At 43.7% G+C, this 20,446-nt stretch overlaps 1 protein-coding gene across 3 annotated transcripts in view; it reads left to right on the plus strand.

The window, feature by feature from the left end:
* PRKCE (protein kinase C epsilon) overlaps window positions 1-20,446 on the plus strand; it is a 535,976-nt gene that overhangs the window by 473,452 nt on the left and 42,078 nt on the right. The gene's annotated exons all lie outside the window — the stretch shown is intronic.

Raw genomic sequence — 20,446 nt, forward strand, 5'->3', positions numbered from 1 at the left:
AGGTGCCCCAAAACAACTAAAAATATTTCTCCACTAGCAACCTCCACTTAATCAATGAATATGTTAAGTCTCGAGAGAAACTTTTTAGACACAGTTAAATGTTAACTGGAAAAAGGATGTCTCAATTGGTCTGCCTCAAAGTGGCACAAATAAAGACACTTTGGTAGTTATTTGCAATGGTGTCTTGCCTAGTTCAGTCATTGATTGCCCAGTACTTTCTCCAGGTAGCCATTTATCAAGTTCTTCTTTACTGCCATGCTTAGTTGTATGTCTGCATGTAAATATTAGTAGAAGAGGGAAGAATATTATAGTTCATCCAGTCTGTAGAGCTCAGTAATACAAACTGATAGGAAGGGAAAATAGGCATCGTCCCTGGTATATGGTTGACAAGGAGGATCGTTTGGTTGCTGATGTACTGTGCCTCTTTAGAAATTCCTTTGTCCCCAGCCAATAACAGTGACTTGGGGGAGGGTACATTTTAGGTAACAATGACTGGATTTAAAATAAAAGTTTGAATTTGTGGGAGTCAATTTATCTGAAAAAGAGGAATATTTTCGCAAGTCGGTATATTGGACGAGAGGTGGCTGTTACACGGAGGCCTTAAGAAGAGGCGAGGGGAGGATGGTTGGTTTCCTAGATATGGTTAACTGTACATCATCAGGACAGAAATGAACTAGTCATTGACTTCATCTAGCCAAATACAACTGACTGATGGAATTTTTCCACTTTTCAATGTCTTTGAATAATTTCCCTCTCAAATTCATACATACCAATAAATACAGACATAAATATACCTTTACAGTATAGACACACTTAGTAGGTACATAAGTGAGAATTCTGAGAAAAATCAGTGTTCTGCCTATGACAGTGAGTCACTCTTAATTCACATTAGAATTAAATAAGCATGAAAATCAAAGGCCATTGCAATCCATGATTACTGCCAGAGCAAAATGGAGTGTGAGTCAAAATCCAGTTGTACGTGTCTTCATTGTATCTGAGTGAAGTATCTGTTTAAAATGATTAAAAATGATTTAAGACAAGTTAATCTGCTCCAACAGCATGGCAGATGTAAGCAGCAGGGTTGGACCGCCAAGCCAGAGCCCTAATACCCCAACAGGTCGGTTCTTGTCGAGTGGGCTCAGGCAGTGTTGTTTTACCAGCCTGGCATCCAAGCTGTGGCACATGTAACGCCGTTTCCAGAAGAAAAGTACTTAATGGATATTTCTTTGGTAAATACTCCAAGGTGCCTGTTGTCTTAGAAGCAGATTCCATTCAGCCCACAGAGATCTGTCTGGGTCTCTTCTTAGCCCCTGGGTTCATTCTTAGCCATCAGATATTTACAAAGTGCCTTTTACATCTTAGGCACTGTGCAGCGTGCTGGGGGATACAGTGGGAAACCACACTCAGTCCTTTGTCCCCACTTTGTAGACCTCACTGCCTATTGGGGACATTCACATTTTCTTGTAATAAATACTACAGCAGAGGAGGTACAATGCCTTGGATCCCTTAGGAAGGGCACTAAACTCCCACATGGACTCCCATGGGGGAGTTCATGAATGCTTCTGGGAGTTGGCCCGAGAAGGACATTGGAGGGTGCTGTTACAGGCAGAGGAAACAGTGTATACAAGAGCCTGAAAGTGAACACTTAATAGGTACACCTTGTATTTGACATTTACTCATACTTAAATATGTATTTCCTATTTGAATATCAGATTAAAAGGCTTTTCCTGGTGGTCATTCATTCTTAGCTTTCTTGTGTCTCCCCATAGGACCTAGCACAGAACTGGGTCTATTTGAGAACTGGACAACTGTGAATTTCCTCCTCCCTTCCCTTGAGCAGTCCCATGGGATGGTGAATGCTGCTGTTACAGCCTTTACTGGGAGCTGCTGGATGAGGGCTACAAACAGCGTGGAGCCAGTAGGTGCTGGAGGCTGGGCAAGGGTGAGATGAGGAATGGCTACAGATAGCAAAGACACACCTCAGTGGTTTACAGTTTTCTTAAGACCCAGCATTCACAGACTTATCCTAGGTGAGCTCCTTTGAAAGATGGGTGTTGTTGAGCTTAAAAATCTAGTCAGTGAGTGCTATTTTAAGCCTCCAGACCCTTGGTCTAGGAGTTAAGGGCAAATGCAAAAAGAGGAAAGCTTGAGAGCCAGAAAGCCAACAGATTTGGGCCTTCTCGGTTAGCGCTAGGGGAATTCTAGTGCTTCGACGTCCATTCTGTGGTTCGCTTCCAGGTTTATTCAGTTCAAAATTGTTGACCCTTGCCCTTAAACAACTTATCATTAATATTTTCTTCACGTCACTAAAATCCTGGATTCTTAGGATCTTTTTAATATAGTGTCCCGCACAACGAGTCCTCCACGTTTTAATAATATGCTTGATGTTTTCTTTTATTTTGAAGCTGGAGTAGAAACAGCTGTATAGACTTTTTTATATATATGAAAGAGGGAGCACGCCCTAAACCAGCATCTGATCCTAACCTCTCAGCTTCTAGATGTTCACAGTCATGGCAATAGTCATCCAGTAGCTGACTTTTGCCCCCACCTTCTCTTAGGGCATAGAAGCCCACTGCATTTGTGATGCTGGTCATGTTGCGCTTGACCACTTTTCACAGTATTCACGTGTTTTCGTTGTATCTGAGCGAAGTACCTGTTTCTCCGCTCTGGTCTCTGCTTTCAACCAGTGCTGTCCACTTGTGAGGAATGTGTGCTGGTCAGCAGGGCCTCTCCACACTGACCTGGATCTTGAGATAGCTCTGAGTTAGTAAACCTTTGACAGTAAGTGGCTGTCATGGTGGGTAGCCTGTTACCATTGAGCAGCACGGGTAGACTGTCATGGAACTGGGGAGTTCGGTCAGAGTTCTCAGTAGTATGCATAGCTCTGCCTAACTTGCACAGATAAGGAATTGGCTGGAAAAACATGAGACCGCTCACAGATACAGTAGGCAAACTGGAAAATCAAAGGGAAATCAGACAGGAACTAAGGAGGCTGGACACAGCCGTGCTTCTCAGACATGGCCCTGGGAAACCACAGCTGGGTCAGCTCAGAGTCTATTTGCCTTCATGCCACTGCCTCAGAGGTCACAGGAGTATCAGGAAGGCCAAGCCTTGGTGTTCCACGTGCATCCCAGTTCACACACCGAGGTACGCCCTTTGTGTCAGACGGTCTGCTGCAGTGGGCAGTAAAGATCAAATGAAAGCAAGCAGGTACAGTCACCATTTTACAACTCCTAGATGAATTATTCCAGTGATATCCTATTTCTGTTCCTCACCTGGTTTCCCGTCTTGTTTTTGTTGTTGTCATTTGTCATTGCGTTGTTCCCTTCCAGCATTACTTGTAATGTGATCAGTAAAAAAAAAAAAAAGAAGAGCGGATATTCAAATCTGTTTACATGACAGTGATTTTTTTAGTATGTGAGAAAGGGGTTATAAACCTCTAGGCCCAACTATGTATCTGTAGTTTTTGGGGAATGATTGGTGTTTTTTAGTGTGTATTGGGAAGTTATTGAGACAACCTATATAATAAAATTTAAAATTATAAAAATAAAAATAAACTCATGGTTTAAATGTCAAGTTTGGAAACTGCTTATGAAGGGAAATTGGAACTAATATTTGTTGAGCACCCACTCTATGCCAGGAACCATTATAAACCCTTTCCATATTACCTCATTTAGGCATCACAATAAGCCTTTGAAATGAGTACTGTTTCCCAATTTTACAGGTTAGGAACCTGAACCTAGGTGAGACTAAGACGTTGTATTCACATATTGTTAATACTAAATCAGAGTAATCTTCAAACTTAGGCCTGGGAGACGTCATGCTCTCCTGCTCAGTCCCAGGCATCTCTGCCTTACTAATCTTTAAGTAGCATCATAGAAGCTCCTTGTTTCGGTCAATGTTCCCTAATCTTTATGTCTTTGATCTTTTAATCACTTTCCAGTGGCCCCAAATATAGATCTGTGGTTGACCATTAAAAGTAAGGTTGATAAGCCAGTGAAGTATCACCATTGAGAAGTCAGGGCTGGATAACCACACACCTAAAGACCTGCACTGGAAACGTTGGTGATCCTGGGCAGAAACCACCAGAGAGTGACCAGGTAGTCAGTATTTCTGGCCCTGCTCCTGGGCATCTGACACCGGAGCAGGGACCATGGACTTGAGGAAAATATGAATGGCAGAGCAGAGGTGGGTCCTCCTTGGAGGAGCTCAGAGCTTCTCAGGACCTCCTCGTCACTACCCAGCTTAGATACTGGGTGGTCAAGAGTTTGCTCTGTGAGTTTCAAATCTTAGTTTCCCACTCCCATACTAGCTGTGGGCCCTGGGCAAGACTTGCACCCTCTCTGGGTCTCAGATTCATCATCTCTAAAATGGGAGTGATGATAGTACCCATTTCCAAGTTTGGGGAGAATTCGAGGAGCTCCTCCACATGAGATGCACTAGTAAAGGCTCGCCAGCACCGTCAGTGAGAATGAGGTCTTCATGGTTTTCTCCTTGTTTCACATATGGATGGCAGAAGCCAAGTCTCAGAATGACTCCTCCCATCCCACAAAGGTGGGGGCCCACGGCAGGTGTTCAGTGCATAGCTGTTGATGAATGGAAAAGAAACAAGGGCATGGAGCAGAGTTAATCTCAGCGTGTACATTCACAGAACTTTTACTCCTCAATATTATTTTATTTATTTTTATATGTGTTGATTGCCTCTTTCCACACTAGGATATAAGTGTCAAGAGGACAGGGAACTTGTTTCCATAGTGCCAAGAACAGTGTATGTCACGTGGTAGTCACTCCATGAATATTTGAATGCATGAGTGAATGAGTTTTTTCTATGAAAGGGAGCAAGCTGATGAGGAGCCTGTGGGTAGCCTCTGCTCCAGACCCTCCTGAGCCCTGGACTGACCATCTCATTCTTCCACCAGGCACTCCAGGCAGCCTCGGGCTCATGCTGGCTGAAGGCTGCCCACAGGAAGCTGCCTGCGCCCGCTCCTTGTCCCAGCAAACTACAGGGGCCAGGGCAGAGTCTTGCAGATTGGCAGCTGCTGAGTTTGATGTTGTAAGACTCGCTGGGAAATGCTGCCATTTGGATTTATTATTTTAATTGTTTTATAGTTTATATTTATGCCCTGCAGTGATTTTTCCATTAAATCAGAACACTTATGTTTTCAAAAAAGAGCAGCTTTGGTTGTGGGTGTATATCTTAACAGCTAATCTCTGGCAATAAAAACCATTTGACAGTCATCAGCAGATTAGGAAATTTGTATTTGTTTAATTAACCTGGCTTAGGGACTGTTAGCACATGAAAATAGCGATCTTTTTTTTTTTTTTTTAGCCTGATAAGTTGACAGATTTTGCTCTGGCATAGTCTTAAGGTTTCACGTATAATTGTTTTTGTGGTCATTTTCGTTTCTATTAGAATAAACCGCTGGGTTGGTAAAAATAATTACAAAATTGGAAAGAGACAACACAAAGTATAATCTAATAAGTAACTCATAATTAAACTCTTATTGATTTTATTCATATGTATACTTAATGTATATATTATGCCACATATTATATAAAATATAAATATACATCTATAAATATACTATTACATGTATTAATCATATTATATACTTCATCTTACATACTTTGTTATACATTATTATGTGCTTTATTATGTGTAATAAAACAGTATATTGATATGACATAGATATATAGAAATGAGAGTGACATGTTGTCTAGGTACATTATCACAACACATGTTAATTATCTCTTTAGTTTTCACTGAAGTTTCAGTTTTTGTCATAGCACTTGCTAAAATAAATTTGTAAGTCACTATTTCTTTATTTCAGAATAGATTGCTTAAAGGATTTATTTGTCATAGCTCTGAACCACCAACAAATTCCACATTCCTTTCTTCCGTTTGGTCAAAGCATTTGCTTTCTGGCTGAGAAATATTCCTTCCTCAGACCTCATTGCTCTGTTTCTACTGAGTCAGGCTCATTTGCTGGCCAGCTAATAACCTACCCACACATCGCTTCATCAGAAAACACATTAAGGTATGTCCTCTACACAGGTGGAAAGTGCTGCTTGTTTTGGACCCTCAGAGTAGCCCGAGAAGAGTAAAACTACAAATGCTAAATGTGAGGGTCTGCTATACTTCATGTGCACACTCCCGTGCCCTGGGGATACTTCTGTGACCTGAATCGTAATTGAGAGATTTTGCTAAAAAACTGGGGGTCACTTTTTCCCAAAGCTGATACGGGTTATCCTTTGTAAATACCTCTCTTTCTTGACTATAACTTACTAATATTTTATCCACATCTGTGACCAAACAACCCGCGCTAGTATGAGGATAAATCCAGCTGGTGACTGCCAGCAAAGTCAGGGATTGAACAGCACTCTGAATTTCAGCTGAATGGCCTCAAGAAAGTCCAAATCTTGCTCCGAGTCCTAGGGTTAAAGAAGATAAAAGGAAGCAGTTGGCTGAGGATGGACTCAGAGGCAGGGGTGAGGCCGTGGCCTTTAGGAGGGCCCTGGAGAGGGAAATCCGGACTCTTCTTGGCAGGATTTGAGAAGTGGTCTTGAAGCTATGCCCCATGCCTTATCACCTCTGCTGACTCTCTTAGATCTTCTGATTCACCTCTGCAGGTTCCCTGGGGGAAGTTACATTTCAAGCCATAAGGGTCCACCTTAGCTCAATGACACGGAGCAAATTTGCAATTAGTTCAGAAAGGATCGTAGTTTAGTGAAGGGTGATTTTTAAAAAGAAGGAAGTAAAGAAATGTCCAGAGTATAGGCACCCCTTCTGATGGGCCTGGTGGAGTGGAGATCAAAGAGATGGCCCAGGAACACAGAGCTGGGGTGGGCTGGGTCACCATTGCTCCAACTAACCTGCTCATCAGGGTAACCTGGGATGGGCAGAGGAGAAGCTGCTGGGTCCTTCTTGGTTGGAAGACTAGAAGGCTTGTGGAGAAGAACCCAGAATGCTGGTGGGTTTTCTCTGAATGGGGTTCTTTCCACATGTGGATTCCCACTGCCGTGCACGAGAGTATGTCTCCCAGTGTCACCCCAAGAGTTGTTGCTTGCTTTTCTTTGTTCCCCCAAGTGGAATTCTGGAACTCTCCATCTCTCCCACTGGCAGGTTTGAGGTTTAAATTACTTTCTTTACTAAAACTACTCACTGGGCAGACCCTGATACACAGTGCCTCTATTAGTCTGGAAAGTCTTCTCTCAAAAGATACAACAAATTATTACTTATTTATTTATTATTTCTATATCAGAGTCTCAAAGCGTAAAAAGAAAAATTAAATAAATATAAGTAAGGGCAAGTGACTTTATCTGCCTGGGCCTCAGCTGAATAAAAAGATCTCTGAACCACCCAACCTGAGAGCCCCGTCACTGACTGACCACACTCTTTGGTTGAGATTCTCCCTCTTTTTGGGTTTCCTGAGCACCAAAGTCTGAGTTTCCTCTATGGCTGCTCTGTCCTAAGTCACAGCCATCAAGCGTTGTGCTTGCTCACAGATCATTTCTAGCCCTCTTCTCTTCTCACACTATATGTGATCTTCTTCTCAAAAAATCTCACCCACATTTATTCTTTTCCTCCAGCCCAAACCTTCACATTTCACACCTAGTCAGCACGTTCAGTGAGGTGCCTGCAAGGGCCCAGTAATGTTCAGCATGCACGAGCTGAACTGATGCCGCCATCCTTTCTCCCTCTGAACCCTGGGCTTTCCTGATAGGTCATAAATGCTCAGTAGATACCCATCAAATGGAGAAGTGGAGGCTGTCTTTATCTCTAATCACCTTTGATTTGTGACCTCTACCAGATTATGTCCTCCCTGATGAAGAGGAGGACTCTTCTTAACCTTAACCTGCCTCATCCTCCTGAGCCTGTGCAGCCTCCTTGTCCATCAGACCGCAGGTCTAGGCCCCTAACGCAGGACATAAGCGCAGCCCTGCACCCCTCCTCGTTGACATATATGCATATACGCACATGTGCGCGCGCAGACACATTTCTTAGTCATTGGAAAGCACCGCACGGTCTTAAAGCAAATACCTTCCATGGCCAAATTAAACAAATACAAATGTAAGACTTCTTTTTTAAGAATAATAAAATCTGTTTTCTGTCCCTTCAGAGGTCAGTCCATTTTCAGCCTCCTAACCTCGAATGAGGCCTCTAATATCCTCCAAGTAACTTGGGTGACCCCCACTTTGCAGGAAGACGTGCCTTCCCTACATCCCCGTCAAGTTGTGTGGAGTTACATTTGTGTTTCCTCAGCTCTTTATCTGGGCTGGGGTGACCTGCAAGTGTCTAACCAATCTCCCAGCACGTGGCTCTTTACGTGGCTGGACATGGAAGACATAAGCCTACTAGTTTTGGCAGCTTCTGGTCCTGACAAAGGAGCTTAAAGTGCAGTTTTCTGGCCTTCCTGTTCAAGAATTCTGGACCCTGCATTGGGTTCTATGGTCCACTTCAGCCAGCCTCCAGGAATGCCCCTAGAAAGGTTACTCTTGGTCCTTTAACTGGAGTGGCCCTTTCTATGATGACAGAGCGCTGGCTGGACTTTGAGCTGCAGGTCTCTGGACCCAAAAGAGGTGAGCCCAGCAGCTCTTCTTGCCTTCTAAGGCAGTGATGCTGTCCTTTTTCTCCCTCTGGAGCAGCACTTGCCATCCGGGTACTCTGGTACATGTCCGTCTCTCCCTCTAGACCCCAGACCTCTCCCTGAAAACAGGAATTGTGTCTGTCTTCCCTCTCCATAGCCTCAAACAGACTCCAAGTAGAAACTCAATAACTGTTATAGAATCATTACATAGTAGGGCCGAGTAGACCATGAATGTATCACTAGCTGTCATCATGCCACCAGTTAGATGGATGCTAAAATGGACTTCATAGAGATCCTGCCCATCATTTCGTTCTGACATTCAGTGAACATTGAATACTGGGTACTTTACAGGGCTCTGGAGACCAATCTGTGAACACGAAGGCACCATCTCTGTTCTCCTGAAGTTTATGTGAACAGGGAAACCAGTAATGCTCAAGGAAATAAGCAGAATAGTGACAAATTGTGGTCACTGCTGTGGAGGAACTGACTGAAGTGCTGTGACTGAGATTAAAGGAAGGGCTGGGGGTGGTTGTGAGGGGCTACTTCAGGTAGGGCGGCCAAGAAAGGTGTCTTTGGGATGGAGGCAGAGACCTCACAGCAGGAGTGTGTTGCTTGGTGTTCTTCCTGAGTCAAATAGGGAGAATGGATTGGAGGGTGTAAGAGAATGTTGGATTCAGCTGCCTCCTGATGGTTTTGGCTTTAGTTTTAATAATTTGCAATAAAAATGTTTTAATCATTCCATATATTATCTGGAAATATGTGTTCACATCATCTGGCTGCTTGGGGCCATGATCTGTGAATTCACTTTTCTGCTTTTATTCCTTCACCCCTTTGACCAGTAGGTATTTAGACACTGGGATGGATCAGGCACTGTGGGGACTTGGAGACCCTGCCCTCATGGAATGGTGCCTTGTGGAGGATAGACACCATAGTGGGACAGGAGACAGGGACCACCCGAAGGCTCCTCTGGCCTTCGAGCCCTGTCTATCATCATACACTCTCCTGATCCAAACTGGAAGGATGAGGCTGGAAGGCTAGGGGAGACCACAAAAGGCCTCTCACACCATGCTAAGAACCATGCTCCTGGAATGCCATTGAAGAATGCAAGCAGCAGGGGAGCATCATCTGATTTACATTTCGTGTGAGAATGCCTGCTGGCAAAGGTTTGCTCCAGAGTGGAAAGGGGAAACATTTGGTGTGCAACAGCCAGGACTGCAAGTTCAAGCAAGTTCTTTCACGGGCTCCAGCTGCCTTCACTTCCTGGATCTTAGACTGGAACGGCCCTTGGGGATTAACTCATCCAGCCGTCTTATCTCATATTTGAGGACAGTAATGCGCAGAAAAGTGACTTGCTTGTGGTCAGTCTGTCCTGGGCTCTGCCTAAACAGCTATTTTGATGACCAAGTTGACTGGCCTGGAGAGGGATAGGGGAACTAGGTGTAAATGTCACAACTGATAGTCGGGGTAGCTCACCCACATGCCAGGAACACAAGGCAATGCCTGTTTCCCATCATGAGGGATCAGGATTTTATCCATGAATATTAAGCATAAGAATGTACTTTCATTATTATGGGTTAAAAAAAGGAATTGGATGATCATGCAATCAGATAAGCTATTCTGTAGTGATTCCAAGGCTTAAGGCCCCGGTACAGCCACAGGCTGTTTATTATTATTTTTTCTCCTGGCAGGATCAACCAGGTACCAGGCTATTTATTTTGGCTTCAAACTGAGATGTTGTTTGACACCTCAGGCTTCCAGCTGTTGGTGTAGTGACTAAAAGTCTTCTCTCTCCAGTTGAGAGGACATCTATTTAATCAAAAAGCATTGTCTGGCTTATCAGTTACATCTTATAAGCATGTTTCCATAAGTTAGAAACAACCACCGCCCCAACAACTACAACTGTGTTCTCTATCACATGAAAGGGCAGGAGTGTGAACACAATATATATTTTTTTCTCCTCAAACAACACAGTGAAGTGATTCAGAGCATGGGAGTGGGGTCAGGCAGGGTGGACTCTGTTGCTCTCTCACCACCTGTGTGTCCTGGGCCAGTTAAATAATCTCTCAAACCCTTTCTCTTCATCTAGCAAGTAGGGATAATAATAGTCTTACCAAATTCACAGAGCACTTGTGGGATTAAATGAGGTAAGGGACAGAAAAGATTCAACACTGAGCTTGGGATACAAAAGCATTTGGAAAAAGAAAAGTCATTCATGGTTTTGCTCCTCAATGATTGAATTTTCCTATGCAAAGGCTTGGAGAAGATTTTCCCTGGAGATTGTCCCAGAATGAAATATGACCATTCATTGTTGGTTATCAGCACTGAAATGGAGCACTTTAAGATCATTTACCTTGGGCTCGGAAACAAATCATGCTTTTTAAAAAATTATTTATTTATTTATTTATTTGATGGAGGGGCGATAGACGCACTTTGCTTGCCTTGGTGTCTGGCCTCTGGTGGTCTTTGAGGGACTTGCTTCCTGAGAGTGAGTGATGGGAGATGCCTGTGCAGAAAATGTCAGGAAGAGGGTGCCTGCCAGTCACCAACATTTGCCACAATGCTGAGGGGGAAAAAGCATCTTTCTCTCAAGTGTATTGTTAAATTTATGAAGGTGTCCGGTAACATCTGCCAGAAGAGCCAATATTCCCGTCTGATTAACCACAGTCATTCACAAGTCTCCACTATTTGTCCCAAAACAAGCAGGATTTCTTCATAATCTCCCTTGAGGGCCTGCTCTAGGACACGAAGTAATTTTTCTAATCTCTTATCTTCAAGTAACTGGAAGAATTTGCTGTTATTTCTGCAGCACTCGGGCCTGAGCTTTGTGGAATTTGCATGCCAGGGAAGTGAGGGCATTGGAAAATGAGCAGAGAATAAAGGAGCATCACAGGGCTCTTCTATGGTGAATTTTCAAGTCACACATAAAAGAATTGTTTCCCATTCTTTCTGATATGTTTAGGGCCTTACGTGTGCTAACTCTTTGCTAGATGCTGTATGGTTTACAGAAGGAGAGTTTTCTGGCTGTTATTCTTAGGGAATCTACTATCAGTTTAGAAAAATACAATTTTCCAAATGGGAAAGGATGCATTCAGATGAGATAGCTGAGGTGCAGGGTAAAGAAAACAGGATTCCACCAAATAGCTACAGTTCAGGTCCCAGTCACCTCCCTAGCCTTGCTTACTCACCCCCACCCTGCCCCAAGTTCTTTTTCTGCAAACCCATGATGATACCCACTGCCCAGGGCTGTTGTGAGGAGGAAAGGGATACTTTATGTGATAGCACACAGTGGCGGCCAGTCCTGAGAAGTTGAAGTGTCTGGAAGCTGTCACATGAATCCTGAGTGGCAACAACTGTACAGCCTCACCCCTACCTGTGAGCCCCCCGGCCTTTGCTTTCTTCCCCAGGAACTTTGTGTTTCCATGCACAGTGTCATTCCCCAGTCCCAGGGAAAGGAATCCTGACTTTCTCACTGGGCTATGCTAAAAGCCTCACTCAGTCTCATGTATTCTCTCTGTTCCGCATCATTTATCCCTTTCCCCATATGCTACAGTTGCATATACTTCATATGTTTCATCCCATAGCATCTATCTCAGTGCCTTATAAACATAGGAGGCCGTAAGTACTTTTCAAAAATAAGAAGACTCTTAGTGATTTAGTGACTTGCACTGGCATAGGATGTGTATCTTAAGAAATGAGGGTTAAGAGATTGCGCCACTGCACTCTAGTCTGGAGGAGACAGAATTTCTGGGATGTCATGGATCAGGCACTGTGCTAGGGCTTTCACAGAGGTTACATCATTCCATCATGGCAATATTATCCCTATTTAACAGATAAGAAAACTGAGTTTCGAAGATATGTTGGACTAGCCCAACTTCATCCAGCTGGTAAGTGCTGGGATTCAGATTCAGAACTACCTCACTTCCTGTCTGACATCAGGAAGAGAAAAATTGGGGACCCACTCAACATCTCAGATCACATGTAGGCACAAACAACTTCTTATACATAAATCATTCTATACGGAATTAGATACGTGAATAGCCAAACCTGGGAGGCAATTCTTAGAAGCCCAAATATGTGTTTCAAATTATTCTAGACAAACTGCTAGAGACAGATACAGTCAGTTTCTTTGGCCAGGTGCTGTGGCTCATGCCCATAATCCCAGCACTTTGGGAGGCCGAAGTGGGTGGATCATTTGAAGTCAGGAGTTTGAGACCACCCTACCTAACATGATGAAACCCTATCTCTATTAAAAATACAAAAAAAAAAAATTTAGCTGGACAATAGTGGCGCATGCCTGTAATCCCAGCTACTCGGGAGGCTGAGGCAGGAGAGTTGCTTGATCCTAAGAGGTGGAGGTTGCACCGAGATTGCACCATTGCGCTCTAGTCTGGGCGACAAAGTGAAACCCTGTCTCAAAAAAAAAAAAGAAAAAAAAAAACAAGTCAGTTTCTTGTTATGTTAGGAGTAGAAGAATTTGACCTACCACTGGTCTCATCCCATGTCTAGCAGATATCCACCTACCAGTTCTCCCTCCATCTTAGACCATTTCTTCCCCACCTCATGGCATAATCAGGTTAGGGATCCGTTTTTACTCACTGATCCATTTCCATTTTCCTACCCTAATAAATTAGTTTGTACAGTTGATCTTAGAGGTCAGACTTTTTGATTTCCCCTGACACTATAACTGCTAGGTCATATTTTTTTTTTCTGCTCAGATAGGTTTCATAGAATATTTTTAAAGTACATTGTTTAGGGAATTTCCTTTCTTGACATGTGATTTTCTGGAAGAGATCTGCACTCCCACCCCAGGAGAGCCTTCACTGTGCCAGACACTACCTGGTCCGTCCCTGGTAGTATCTGTGATCCCTTGGGCAGCTCTGTGTTATCCTCACCACGAGGACATCTTTTCCCAGCCCAAAGGAATTTCAGTCCAAGCATCAAATAGAGATTTCCAACTCATACATCTCTCATTTTATCTATTAGGTAGTCACAGGCTGTTATGTAGGGTCAGCCCATGCTGCCTCTTACCAGCCATATGACTTCAGACAAGTTACCTTCTCTGAGCCTGTTTCCTCATACATTTAAAAATGTGGGTTGAGGATGCCAAATGTTAGCAGGGTTGGTAGAATCAGCATTCCTGTCTCCCAGGAATAAAATGGCAGAGGACACACCAGGCAAATGCACCCTTTCCTTACAGCCAGTGTTGTTTCTAAATCTCTGTCTGGCTTAGTGATCTGGGCCAGGCCATGTTAGAGGCCTGATCACTGCTTAAGACTTAGATTAGAGCAGTGGTTGTCAACCAGAGGGCCTGCAAGGGACATTTAGCAATGACTGGAGACACGGTTGGTTGTCACAACTGGAGAGGGGGCGTACTAATAGCATCTAATACATAGAGACCAGGGTGCTACTAAACGCCCTGCAGTACACAGGATAGCCCCCAACAACAAAGAATTATCCAGCCCCAAATGTCAATCTGGTCACGGCGTGCCAAGGTTGAGACACACTGGACTCGAGGGAAGCTGAAGAGCCTGGTTCTTGTCACCTTCCTATAGCCCGCATCCCAGTTGGCTGTTGGTACTGGGGGAGGAAGTGTGGTTCCTTGGAAGTTCTCATAAGTCTTCAATCGAGTGGAGAGTAAAGTAGCCATCCATCCAGGTGCCAGGCAAGAAAGGCTATAACAAAGGCATTCAGACTGAGGGGGAAATGCTAGGAGTGGCCCTCCCCAATCCGCGACCACCAAAGATGCTGTCATCATTATTATTTAGCATTGTTCTTGAGGTTCCAGTCAACACAATCTGACATGAGAAATGAATTAAAAGTATGAATACTAAAAAGGAAGAGGTAAATTAATCATTAATAGCAGACAATTTGAAAAATCCAGGGGAATCAACTGGAAAACTGTTATAAAAATAGAGGGTTCAGTATAATAGCAGTGCACAGAATGATTAACAGCAATCAATAGCTAGCCTATAGGTGTCCAACCAGATAGAAGCCATAATGGAAGAATGCCCCCATTTACCAGAGGAATTTAAAATATAAAATAATAGCCTGGATTATTTTGAAGTGGATTCCATTGCAGTTAACATATAAACACCAAAAAAACTGTGCTCTAAATAAGATACAAGTTTATTTCTTTTTCATATGAAAGTTATTTGTAGGCTGATGGTCCCGTGACCATTCCTAGGCCTTAGTGCTTGTCTTTATGGCTGTAGGTGGCTACTACTACTTTAGGCATTATGGCCTCATTCATGCAATATATAGAATATATGTGAGTATAAATATATATATATATAACTTACATAGAAGTATATATATACTTCTATATAATATATATGTTCTTCTATATAATATATGTGTGTGTTATATAGAAAATATAGCAGGAGGAAAGGAAAAGAAGAGTAAGGCTCTTGCTTTTAAGGAGACTTCCACACATCTGATTGGTTAGCACCTAGTCACATAACTACACCCAGATCCAAGGGTATCTTTTAATTCTAGTTCATGGCTATATGGCTATGTGCATGGCTTAAAAAACAGAAAGTAAACGTTCTCTTACAAAGGAAGAAAGTGAGAATAGATATTGGGACAACCAGCAATCTGCCATAAAATGTCATAAGAAATTTACAAGATCTATGTGAGATAATTTTAAAATGCTCTTAAGGGACACAGATGACTTGGAAATGGAAAGACAAAGTATTATTGGATACGAAGGGAAGACTCAACATCATAAAAATATCAACTCTCCCTAAGTTAATGTATAACTTTAAATATATCACAGTAAAAACGTCCCCAGGATTGTTTTTCAACTAGACTGATGATTCTAAAGTTCATATGGAAAAATAAACAGGAGGCGGGGCGCGGTGGCTCACGCCTGTAATCCCAGCACTTTGGGAGGCCAAGGCGGGTGGATCACGAGGTCAAGAGATCAAGACCATCCTGGTCAACATGGTGAAACCCTGTCTCTACTAAAAATACAAAAATTAGCTGGGCATGGTGGTACACACCTGTAGTCCCAGCTACTTGGGAGGCTGAGGCAGGAGAATTGCTTGAACCCAGGAGGCGGAGGTTGTGGTGAGCCAAGATCGAACCATTGCACTCCAGCCTGGGTAACAAGAGTGAAACTCTGTCTCAAAAATAAAAAAATAAAAATAAACAATAATAGCCAGAAATTTTTGAAAAATAAGAATATGAAGACTAGTACTACCGAATATTAAAAGGTATTATAAACCTGCAATAATTAAAAGAGTGTGGTATAGAGTGATGTTATAGAATAAAAGGTACAGGAAAAATCCAACCACACATGAGGATTTAGTACTAGTATTTGATAAAGGTGGTATTTCAATCAGTAAGGAAAAGATCACCTTTTCAACATATGGCATTGGGACAACTTACTGAGTTTCTGAAAACAAGTGAAGTTGGATGTATAGCTGACATCTTTTAATAGAACAAGTCCCAAATATATTAAAGACTTACATTTATCAAATAAAAACATAAAAGTGCTAGGAGAAACCTTGGGAGAATACTTTTATAACTTTGAAATTGGTAAAGCCTTTCAAATTAAGACATAAAATCTAAAGCCCATAAAATAAAACATCAATTTAATTGCATAAAAATAAGTAATACTAGCATGACAAAACCACCGTAAGCAATGCCAAAGTCAAACAAAAAACTAGGGTAAGTATTTCCAATTATTATCTTACTGTATGCCTTTTCATGCATGAAGCTTGTTTCCTAAAACAGAAAGAGCTCCTAAAAAAATCAATAAAAAACAAACACCACAAAAGAAAAATGGGCAACAATTCATGGAAAAAAAATACAGATCTCTTTTGAATATGTGAAAATGTGCTCAAACTGACAGAGAAACTTAATAATATAATGAGATATTGTTTTCACCTATCAAACTATCAAAACTTGATCATATACCGTGTTGGCAAGGATGTGGGAAGCAGGCGCTGTCATATATTGCTGATGGAAGTATAAATTGTTCTGCCTCCAAGAAGGGCAATTTGGCAACATCCATCAAAATTCACATTCTTGTACCTGATTCAGAAATTTCTTTTCTAGGAAATGTGTACAGTTACCTTCACACATGTGCAAAAAATGGCCTATGTAGATGGTTACTCACAACAGCACTGTTTGTAATGGCATATACTAGAAGCCTCCTAAATGTCCCCCAGTAAATACAGTGGAGTATTATATAGCCATAATAAAGAAGTAGAAGGTTCTTTAAGTGCCAAGACAGAAAGATCTTCAATATATATTAAGTGAGAAAGATAAAGTCCCAAAGATGTGCACAGCAAGCTCCCATTTAGTTAAATGAGGAGAAATGAATATAGATTCATATTTTCTTATTTATATATAAGGTATGACCAAGAGAATACACAGGGCATGAATAAAAAGAAATAGCCTATAGAGAGAGAAAGGGGTATCTAGGGAATGGATGCTGGAGGGATAATTTTTACTGTATGCCCTTTCATTCTTTTTGGTTTTTTGAACATATGAATGTATTACCTATTGAAAAAAATTGAATGAAACTGTAACTAGATAAATGAGTATAGGCCAGTCACATTGGCTCACGTATTGGGAAAGAAATTTTGCTGGATTTCCCCCCTCTATTAAAATAATGACCCACCTCCTTAAAAAATATTCCAATTCTCAAAAGTGCCCTGGCCTTGTATTGAGGACTGAGTAGACAGGGACTAATATCTGGGCAGCTGTCCCTCTTTGCAAAACCGTCAGTCTCCAGCAGTTTGATTGAGCACTTGCTACATGCCTGGCCATGTCCTGAACACTGAACACCATGGGAACTCTCAGGGGAAAAGACAGCCTGCCCCGTCCTGCCCTGCCAGCTGGACCTCAGAGTAGGCAAGGCTGGGAAACATTTTTCCCAACCCTCCTCCCCAGGAAGGTCTACAGGTCCTTAGCGAAGAAGCAGCACTGAAAGCCTACAGGCGGGAAACCTGGGGTCAGGAATAAGGAGTGGAAATTCAGAGGTCCTGGAGTAGCAGTGCTGGTAAGAAAACCATGAGGGAATCTCTTAGAAAAGGACTAGCTCTTTCTCTTCTTACCACCCTCCGCCTCCACTGCGCCCTGCCCTTACCCCCACCCCTGAACAGTCACGGTCCTGGGCTTCCCTGAGCTATCCCATCCACTGAAACTCCACTCATGAACTGCTTGTCACTGAGAGCCCAGTGCCAGGCAAGTTTGGTCCCAGAGGTGGGAGTTCTTTTCTTTATAATGGAACTGAAGACCCCCAGAGAAATATAAAGTCCTGGCAATGGCCCTTCTGGATCCCAGAAGTCTTTGGACCCACTCTAACTTTTTCTGTCATAAGGAAAGGAACAGAAGTCCCTAAGTCTTCCTGGATTTGGTTTTATATGGACAGTTAGAGTTTTCAAGAAATACAGTGGGGGAATTGGAAGAAGTGATCATGGGTGGGCTTCAGGCCTCAGTGGCAAAACAGCAGGAAGAAGCATTTTGGCCAGGCCTCCTTCAGCCGTAACCAAGGGCAGTTGCTGAGTGCTGCCTGTAGACCACGCTTGGCTGTGGCAGCCACCCTGGTCCACCTTTCCTCAGGGGAGAAGAGAGGGTAGAAAGCGAAGGGAGGGTGAGCATCTGGGGCCAGTACAGGGGCAGGCAAAGAAGAGCAGGAGCTGGGGAGCAGTGAGACCTTCCTCCTTCTTCCTTCCTCGCCCCGCCTGAGGCAACCCTGGGCAGAAGGAAAGGTGGAGCCTTGCAGCCTGAGTCAGAAAAGAGACAAGGTTCAAGCTGGCTTGGAATCTACTGAATCCATTCCATTCATACAAAATGAAAGAAGTCCTTCCTCTGACACAGCAAAGGCTTTAAAAGAGAGTGCTTAGGGGGTGGCATTTGGAGTATTTTATAAAGTTGGGCGTGGTGGCTGGCACTGGAAGAAGTCAACCAACATGAAGGCAGGAGGGCAGAGGAGCACAGCACGCAGAGACAAGGAGGCTGGCTTGCGGATCCAACAAGCCCTCACCACCTTTACTCGCCTCCTTTCTTCCGGCTTCCGTTGAATTATTTCTGTAAGGGTAGTCGCCATGTGTGCTGTTCCATGGAACTGTTTAATGGAACTCACAGTGCTGAGCATGGTTCTTGAACTGGAAGGTGCTTAAAGAAGCATAAAGAAGCATCACTGTTGTTCCTTTTCCAATGAGTATCACCCTCTTGCTGACCGTGTGTGCCATGGGGGTTGGCAGCACTGGACACTACAGCATGGAGGGATAGAGGGGCATGTGACTCAGCTGTCAGCTTCTCAAGACTCAGATATTTGCAAGTGGGCAGACAGTTCACCCAGTTCCCTTGAACTTGGTTCCTTCATGAAAAAAGTGAATGTGACAATGTTAGAGGCCTTCTATATTCACACACAGCTCATTAGTCCTTCAAATAAATCTACAAGCAGGAGTGTGTCATTTTGATTCACCAGATGAGGTCACAGACCAGCAAGGTGACTTTACCAGGACAAGGCTACAGTCAGTGCTGCAAACTCAGGCCCTGGGTCTCGGCCCAGTGTTTGTCTCACTGCTTTCTCACCCGCAGCCAGATCTGGGCCTTGACCACACACAGTGGCCAGGATGGAGGTGGGGGAACCCTGGCCCCAGGGGCTCAGTTGGTTGGGCTCACTGTTCTTTCTATAGTTCATGAGCATTTGCTTAGAGCAGCACATTTTATATGCTCTTTTTTCTCAAGAAGTCCCAGCTGTAAGCGGAAACAGGGTCATGGGTACAATGCAGGCAGGTCTTAAAGTGCTTCCTGCCCCACCTCTGCACTCAGGCCTGGATCTCTGGCGATGGCCGGAGTTCACGTCTTGACACCAGCAGGCCCCTCCTGCTTTCTGTGTGCAGAGGAATGGGCCTTCTTTGCAAGACCCCTCACCCTCCATCCCAGAGTGGCTGTTGTGGGGAGTCCAGGATGGAGACCACCATCCGGTCTGGGTTTTTCTACAGGGTCAGGTCTGGGGTTTCCAGGCATGGTGGCAGGGAATTCTTACCCAGAACCCCAGTGTGTAAAACGGGCCCCAAGGGAACTGCACTGGTTGTTGCTGGCATTCCCTGTGGCTCTTGCTGACTACACAGAACTACGTGGGCTCTGTGGGTCCAGGTGATTACAAGCAACGTGCCTTCCTTCCTGCCTCCAGATCTTTCCCCCACCCAGTGGGCTTGCCCCTAGGAAAGGGATCTCACAAATGCTTGTGCTCATGCAGGCAGGATGCTCATTGTTCTTAGCATGCATTCCAAATTCTTTTTCCTAGCATTACAGGCTCTTTGCAAACATTCCTGTCTTGCTACACCATTCACTGGGGCCCAATTCTCTGGCCTCCCCACTAGCTTTTGCATCAGCTATATTGGCCATCTCCTCTCTCCCATCTTCTTTCCTCACAGTCTGTCTAACCCTTACCTTCTAGTCAAGTTTCTTTGGAGGGGCGCTGTTTCCTGGAAGCCCTTACTGCCTGCACTAGCTGTTCGTGGCCTCCCGTTCTGACACACAGTACCTCGCATAGGTGGTGCTGCATAAAGCAGTGCCTGACTCTTACGTGGTTTTATCTGTTTCCTTGATGTCCCTATGTGTCATGCCGGGAACCCCAGCTGATCCCCATGGTTAGTTCACAAGGGACAGGGGTAGATGCTGCTTTTTCTCATTGCAGGGTCTGATTAATATGAATTTGGTTGCATAGCAGGGTTTCCATATATACCTACTGACTTTGATCTATTAAACCACAGCAGTCTTGTTATATTCCTGGGGTTACGGAAGTTCCTCCCTCTTGCTGAAGAAAGTGGAGGTACCGTTAGGGGCTGACCAACATGAGAGAGAGTCCATGGACTGAGATGGGTTTCAAGAAA

The sequence above is a fragment of the Aotus nancymaae genome, unplaced genomic scaffold, assembly GCF_030222135.1.
Source record: "Aotus nancymaae isolate 86718 unplaced genomic scaffold, 86718_ANA_hifiasm-v0.15.2.pri h1tg000057l, whole genome shotgun sequence".
NCBI lineage: Eukaryota > Metazoa > Chordata > Mammalia > Primates > Aotidae > Aotus > Aotus nancymaae.